Below are 8,081 nucleotides of genomic sequence, written 5' to 3' on the forward strand. Positions count from 1 at the left end.
CGAGGATGGGCGCGGAGGTGAAGCGCTGGCGCAGCTCGGCGAAGGCGGAGTCCACTCTGTCAGACCAGACGAAGGGCATGGAAGGCGAGGTGAGTTGGGTGAGGGGTGCAGCGACCCGGCTGTAGTCCCTGATGAAACGCCGGTAGAAGTTAGCAAACCCCAGGAAGCGTTGAAGCTGCTTGACGTTGGTGGGACGTGGCCAGTCGGACACTGCCTTGATCTTCTCGGGGTCCGCCCGGATCTTGCCGCCCTCGATGATGTAGCCGAGGAACCCGATGGAGGAGACGTGGAACTCACACTTCTCCGCCTTGACGAACAGCTTGTTCTCCAGTAGGCGTTGGAGGACCTGGCGGACATAGAGCGGGAAAAAATCTGAATGTCGTCCAGATAAACAAAGACAGAGCGGTTAAGGACATCACGGAGAATGTCATTGACAAGGGCCTGGAAGACAGCAGGGGCGTTGGTCAACCCAAAAGGCATTACCTTGTACTCGAAGTGACCGAGCGGGGTCTTAAAGGCCATCGTCAACTCTGCATTTCTGAGGTCCAGCTTCGAGAAAATAGTGGCACCTTGCAGGGGTTCGAAAGCAGAGTTAATCAATGGCAGGGGGTACTTGACCGTGATGTTGTTGAGACCCCAGTAGTCAATACAGGGGCGAAGGGAGCCATCCTTCTTAGACACAAAAAAGAACCCCGCGCCGACAGGAGAGGAGGAGGGGGTAATAATGCCTGAGGCCAGGGACTCGTGGACGTATTTCTCCATAGACTCCCTCTCTGGGCGTGAGAGGTTAAACAGGCGACTAGCGGGGAGCGTAGCTCCCGGGAGCAGATCAATAGCACAGTCGTACTGGCGATGAGGTGGCAGGAAAAGAGCCTGTTCGTAATAAATTGGAGGAACAGTCGCAAGGTCAATAGGTTTGTTGGGAACGGGAGAACCAGCGACTCCCAGTGGCGACCGAGCCGACCGTAGACAAGAGGCGTGGCAGTGAGCACTCCAGCTCGTGACTGAGCCCGTTGGCCAGTCTATTACAGGGTTGTGTACAGTAGAAGCCCTTAGAAGTCAGGCATTTACTGCTACTCTGCCACTACTCCACCACTCTGATTTTGTGACTCCTATTGTTCTGGACCGGGCCAGTTTTCACACCTCCACTGCTCACCCACCGGCTGGGGAGATTTTCATCTTACATTTTTATTCGTCCCAAATGTCCCAGCCCCATCTGATTTCTTAGATTTTTTCACTGTTTATTTATCATGCATTGCAACACTAATATATGGTCAGTACGCCAAGTCAGACTGCCCATATAAAAATTATCTTGGGGGTCTGAGGGCAGTAGCCCCCGACCCCCTCCCTGGGGAAGCACTTAAATTAAGTACCAGCCCCCGAAAATTAACACCTGAGTGAGTTCTAAAGTGACATTGGAGTGGTAGATGAGTGGCAGTGGGGACGTGATTCTCGAGGGCTTCTACTGTATCTTTAGCCAAGGCATGCCTAGAACGATGGGATTAAGGGGGGAATTAGTCACGTGGAAACGGATGTCCTCGCTATGATTCCCTGAGAGTTGGAGGCAGAGAGGCGTGGTGTGGCGGGTTATTCGCGAGAGCAACCTCCCGTTTAGACCTTGAGCATCGTGGGGAATTGGCAAGGCGTCGGTGGCAATGTGGAAGCGGGACACTACCCCAGCGTCAATGAGGTTTTCGTCTGCGCCTGAGTCGACCAGCGCGGACAGAGGAAGCGATTGACCATTGTGATAAAGCGTGGCACTGAATTGCATGTTTGGGCCGGACAGCTCCGGTAGTCCTCTCATTATCATCGCCATCATTAGCCCATCGCTTGGTGCTTCTCCGGCACTCCTCAATGGCGTCGTGATCTGCTCCGCTCTGTTGACGTATTCGGTCACAGTCTCGGTGGTCCCCTTCCTCAGGCCCGTTAGTGCTATGTAGAGGGCCACGACTCTGGGTCTTCCTCGCCCGATGAAATGCTCTCTCAATACCGCCAGGTTTTCTCTGCCTCGGTCTTTAGTGTCGCGGAATATCATCCCCAAGCTGGTGTCGTCGAGCATCAACGCTAACTCGCAGTCGTCTAGGGCTTGCTCTTCCGCCGTCAGTTCTTCCGTGGGGGCCGCCAGGATCGTCTCCTTCAGCCCCGCCCCGTGCATGCAGCATAGCATGCGCTCTTCCCAGAGCTCATAGTTCTCTGCTTTTCCATTGAATGATGGCCATTAGCTCCTTCTCTTGTTTTCCATCCTCTTCGTTAGTGGTAGGCTTAGCTTTAGCTCTTGTTGGCCTATCGTATAGCCACACGGTGCTCCCGGCGCTAAACTAGCCTATACTTCAGCTAAGCTTGCTACAGTACCCTTATTATTTCGCCCCGGCGTTATTTGGGCCCATAACCTGTTAACAGAATTCGGCTATAGGGCGACAATAATGTGGTCAAGAGGCATGGTTTCTATCTTGAGCCTTAACTGGCGTGGTTCCTTTTATTCACATGAAGAGCAGCAGTAACATACAGGTCTTCTCTCACTGAGAGACATGGGGGGAGAGAGAGAAGTGGTAGGAGACATCTACTTTTATACTCGCCACATGGTGGTGTACCTGAGTGGCTCCGCCTAGACGCCCTCTAGTGGAAACAGTTATATATGCAGTTAGACAGTTAATAACAATCCTACATATAACCTCTGACTTCAACAATGCATTTCTCATTTTTCTGTAATTTTCTGTATCGTCATCATCGTGTATAATAATAAAACTAGGCTATTTTGATGTATGATTAATGATTTGTGCACTAATTCACCGTAATAGACAATAGCATAAATCTATGGGGTTGCGGCACTGCAGATATACCCTACTCGTAATAATAAGAACATGCATGCTATTCTTGCGTTTACCATTCAGAGCGTGGCGGCGCTGCACTGCAGTCTGCAGGCAAAAATCAACTTCACCCGCCGTTTAAAAAAAAATACAGGTATCCAGGATAATGTCGAAAGTTAAACGAAATACAAAGAAGGCGAAGCAGCCTGCTGCGGGGACTACTTCTGTGACATGCAGATTTTGAGAATTGGGCAGATCTTGACCATCAGGTCGGTGGTGATAATGTTGAATTTTTTTGCCTACTATAATAATGTTAGACTCTATGTGTTTGGTCGTGGACTTGTTGTTCGGTATTGGTTCATCCGTGTGTTTATGTGTAAATAGGACTGTTGTGTGTGAATTTCAGTGTTGGATCAGAGGGGTTAATCTGAGCATGTGTATTTAGACACCTGTGTGGTGTGGACTATGTGTGGTTCTGTAATACTCATACCTATAGCCTATGGCCTGTGTCGACCGGGGACGTTTTATGAGTTGTCAGCTCCTTTCTGTCATTAATTTCTATCGCTAGAGACGCGACAGGCGTGCTCCTTTTCCCAGCTCCGCGCCTCGCGTTTATGCGCTCTCGGCGGCAGCGTTTTTGGGCGGAGCGCTCCCAGCGCATAAAGTTGAAACTAGTTCAACTTTTGGAGAGGAGCGCCGCTCATCAAGGTAACTCTTTTCGACCGACCAATCAACATCGAGGAAGTGCTGACCTGCACAGGGCAGGGGCAGGGGAAGGCGTGTGGTCGGACTTACAGAGCGAGGACGAGCCCGTTGCTGGCAACCTGTCTGGGTATGGACGATTCAGACACAGGGTCTGAAGAGGGGGAGGTCGGACCACTCCGACCAAGGAGGACTACTAGGGGTCGTTTGCCTGCCGGGTATCGTCACGACTATGTAATAAAAGGTGTGTTTTGTGAACAGTGTTTGCATGCCTTAGCCAAGCGGGTGTCAGGCTCCAAGTAAGGTTAAAGTCGGAGTTAAATGTGTAAACATGTGTCGTGCGACATTGTTTGTCTAAGGACTGTTTAAGTGTATGTGATGTCTGATCTGATAACTCTGCTTTACGGGAGGGTTGTGTGACTTGCCTTGGGACTTGGCAAGTTTAAAGTGGGGGGAAATGTAGACACATGAATGTGTCTGTCAAAGACTCCGGTATTCATATAAGACTTTCAGACAATTTCCCTTAGGAGGACGGACACTAGGGGGTGCTGCGAGACAGTCAGACTGGTGGTCAGAAGAACGACGAGAGGTGTACTGTGTAACCCACAAACGAAGCTAGGTGCACGCCCCTTCCTACAACGTCCATGAACAGGAGCAGTCGTGTGGGAGAAGGCGCTTCCAAGCAAGGAGCTAAAGGCTAACAATGTGTCCATATAATAGTGTATAGCGCCAAGTATTTGCGAATTAGAACACAAGTATAGGCATCGAGGCGTCATGTTATTGAAACGACGGTCACCGACTTACGGGAGAAGACTACTGGAGTTTGGCGTTTTAGCAGTATAGGTCGGTAGCTATTGTAGCCACACCGGCTACTAGTTAACACAAAGTATCGGAGTTAGCCTTTGTAGCTTAGCTCGTCGAGGCCCGCAGGCTACAGCAAAGAGAAGGACATTTTGCCGGGGTTCTACTGGACGTCGCCTGCAGCTACGGAAACCACCAACTGACTGTCCGCACCATGCATCCCGGGCGAGGGTGTACCAGGTGACGGTCGCTAGAGACCATTTTGATTTCACCGTCAAATAAGCACAGCCGTTATGAACACGCGTGCTGGAGCCAGCCACGGCTAGACTGTTCACTGTGACTCTGACATTGTATGTGCAAGACTTCAGCGCCATGGCTGTGAACTTAAGGAATATAACGTGCTCGTTAAAGGTACACCCCGCGCTGTTTCTTGCTGTTGGATTACAAATCCCTTTTATTTGTTCATGCTCGAGAGGGTCATAGCGTTTGCGGCCACTACGTTCCCCAGCCACGACAGGGCGCTTCAACGTGGGGGTTTGTTATTTTGGTACAGCCGGCTTAGCTATAGGAGACGTTATTTTTAATTTTGTATCTACTTTTTCTCCCATTTTCTATTTTTCTCCCATCCCAATTTCGTATTGTCCAATTCTTCCCTCCCCTGTCTCGAACGTTGGTAGACCATGCCTCCCACAGGCCGGCTGCAATGTGGACGAAGCCTTGCATCACGTGTCCCCTCTGGTACACGAGGAGGCAGCCGTCGCATCTTTTCACCTGAACAGCGCGATCTCTCAGCGGCGAGGGTCTGCGTGGGAGGGTCGCCGCACCAACCGACCTGTAGGAGTCGCTGTCCACAACGTCCGATCCCCACCCACCAGCTTCCCACCCCTAACACTGCCAATTGCGTTAGTATGAACGACCAGCCAAGCTGGTAGCAATGCCGAGAGCTGGGCTCGAACCCAGCATCTCCTGCATTAGTGGCAAGCGCCTTGCCCACTGCACCACTTAGCCGCCCCACACGTTCTTTTGAAGTGTGGGCCCCACTTATGTTTGGTTCTTTTGTGTGTGTGTTATCAGCGTAGTCGAGCTGAAGTGTATGCGGGGGCAACATAAAGCGTTCGAGGCTCTCGGGTGGAGAAGTGTGGGGAGGGAGCGTTAACCCTTAAGGGGACATTGTTGTGCGCTGTGTTACTGTTGTGTCGATTTTGCAACACACAAGTAAATGGAGAGAGACTGATAATTGGATCCACGTGGTCGTGTGTATTTATTTCGAATAATATAATTACTAACCCCCTTGAACTACTTGGGAACCAACCTGTTATGATCAATTAGCCAAGGTATTTAAAGGGGCCATGTACTAAACTGGAAGACAGGTGAAAGAAGGTACGTTAATATTGTGGGGAAAACTGTTTGGTCTATTACTTACACTGGGTGTGGGGGGATGTGTCACCTACTAGGTGGGACAGGTTATTAAGGGGAACTACAGTTTGCTAACAGGTACCAGCCACTAAAGAGCAGGTGGTGCTTACTGCCAAAACTCCTAGGTTAGTAAACCCTAGGCCCCGCTAACTACATGCTTATACTTTACGCCTTGTAGCGTGGCAACTACAGTCGGGGGCCCGGCGGGACATAGCTCCTCCGTGTTCCTACTACCCAGTGTTTGTAGAACCTCACCCTCACTAAGCAGGGATCATTCACCCTGTTACATCAGCATAATACAGAACATCCACAGTAACATGTCTATCCCATCTGTTTCTTCCGATTCTGGTGAACTTGTACAGATGCACCATAGAAAACATACTAATAACTGTCTGGTACGGCACCTGCTCTGCCTTGGACCAGATAGCACTGTGGAGGGTGGTGAACACGCCCAGCGCATCACCGGTACACCACTACCTGCAACTGAGGCTGATTGATTGATTGATTGATTGATTGATTGAAAACTTTATTAACATGTAGACACCTGAATATGTCTAACAATAATTCAATGTGTCTAACGTTAATTCCTTGTGTAGACACCTGTATATGTCTGACAATGATTCAATGTGTCTAACGCTAATTATTTGCATTCCCTGTGTCCGCGAGGACGTTGTGTTACCGGCTGACTGCTCTTGATCCTCCCTACCCTAACCTTGACACTTAACTTGCTACCTCTCTTGACGGGTCCCTATCCTAACATTGACACTTAATAGTGGGACAGGATACAGGTGCCGCCAGAGGGAGCTGGTGGTTACGTTAGGCAGGGAGACACAGGTGAAGAAGGATGGGCTCAGCGCGGGCGCTTTCGGCAGAACTTCCTCTTCATCGTTTTCCAGAGAAGCAAGAGGTCGCTTGGAGCTGGAGCTCCGGACATTAAGCACGCGGAATATAAACCCAGTTACGAGGCGGGTTAGTAATGGAATATGCAATAGCTTAGCTTTCAGTTAATGCTAAAGAGACATTGTGAACGAAGAAGCAGATGTGCTACTGCCGAAGAGTGTGGTAGATATTGCACACGTTGCGTTTTAGCTAAAGTATAGGCGTCAGGACAGGGGGTCGTCCCGACCCACAGCTTAGCTTCAGTTAGGCCTAGCACCACAGTTTAGCCCGCGTGTCGCCCCACCCCTCCAGCCCAGCAGCGGACGTCACTGCACTGCACACACTTCCAGCCCCTCCGAGCCGTTGCCCCAGCAGTCACCTGCCTAACGTCTACCCAGCCCCGCCTCCTGCTATCAAGGGACTTCTCAACGGCCATCTCACCACACGGACGTTTGGTGGTGAGAGCAGGCCCACCCTTGGTTAAGTACACTCAAGCCAGTTACAGTGAGCGCTCCGAGTGCTGGAACTTTATCGGTAGACATTATCTTTGTGCGGAGCGGGCCCTTTAAGGGCGAAGAGAAGCAGTACTTTGAACTGACACTGGTAACAGTGATTAGGGGCGCCCCGACATTTATTATTTTGGGGAAGCCGGCTATAGATAGGACTTTTGTTTTCAATGTGGGCCCACTGTCTTTTGGTTGAATGTGGTGTGATAACGTGTGTTCTTTTATAAAATTCCCATTGAGTAGCTCCTGTATCCCTCTCCCTCTTCCTCCCCTCTCTCCCCACCTACGGGGTAACGAACAAGTATTTAAACCCTTAAAGGGACGGGTTTTATTACTGTGTCTTGACCAGTGTGGGAAGAACTTTAGTCATTGCCATAGAGTGAGAGCACTAGGTGCCCAGTGTGGAAAGAGCTTTGATTCTTGTGCCTTGTGTAAATACATGTCAAAGAGATAAGTCTTTCAGTAAAAGAGAGCTAAATGGGCGAGCTCCCGTAGCTCACCGCGTACCTCGGCGCTATTTCTGCGACGGGGACAACCGTGCTCGTCACGGATCTGGGGTACACGAGTTCAATTCCCGGACCCGCCGTATTTTCTCAGAGTGTCTTCCCCTACTCTACATCCCATTCAATCTGTTTCTGTCGGTCATGCTTGACCAGAAAAAGCGATAAACGCTAAAAAATAAAGTAAAAAAATAAAAAAATAAAAAAATAGCTAAATGGGAACACTGTGTGCGTGTCTGTTAATGTGCATTCTGTCTAACCCTTTCCTTTCCGGGTAATGCTCATTATTGTTTAACCCTTTCACCACCCCCTGCCTATGCATCATTGGGACAGGTCTCTACTCGCCAATCAGGAAGGGTACTGCTTTGGGGAGAAAGTATATCATCCATCATTACTGTCATCGGGTGTGGGAGGGCACAGGAAGTATTGGGGGAAGTGTGGGTGTGTGGGGAACTACTGCTAATCGCCCT

Source organism: Notolepis coatsorum (assembly GCF_963971535.1).
Source record: "Notolepis coatsorum genome assembly, chromosome: 5".
In the NCBI taxonomy this organism is placed as follows: Eukaryota; Metazoa; Chordata; class Actinopteri; order Aulopiformes; family Paralepididae; genus Notolepis; species Notolepis coatsorum.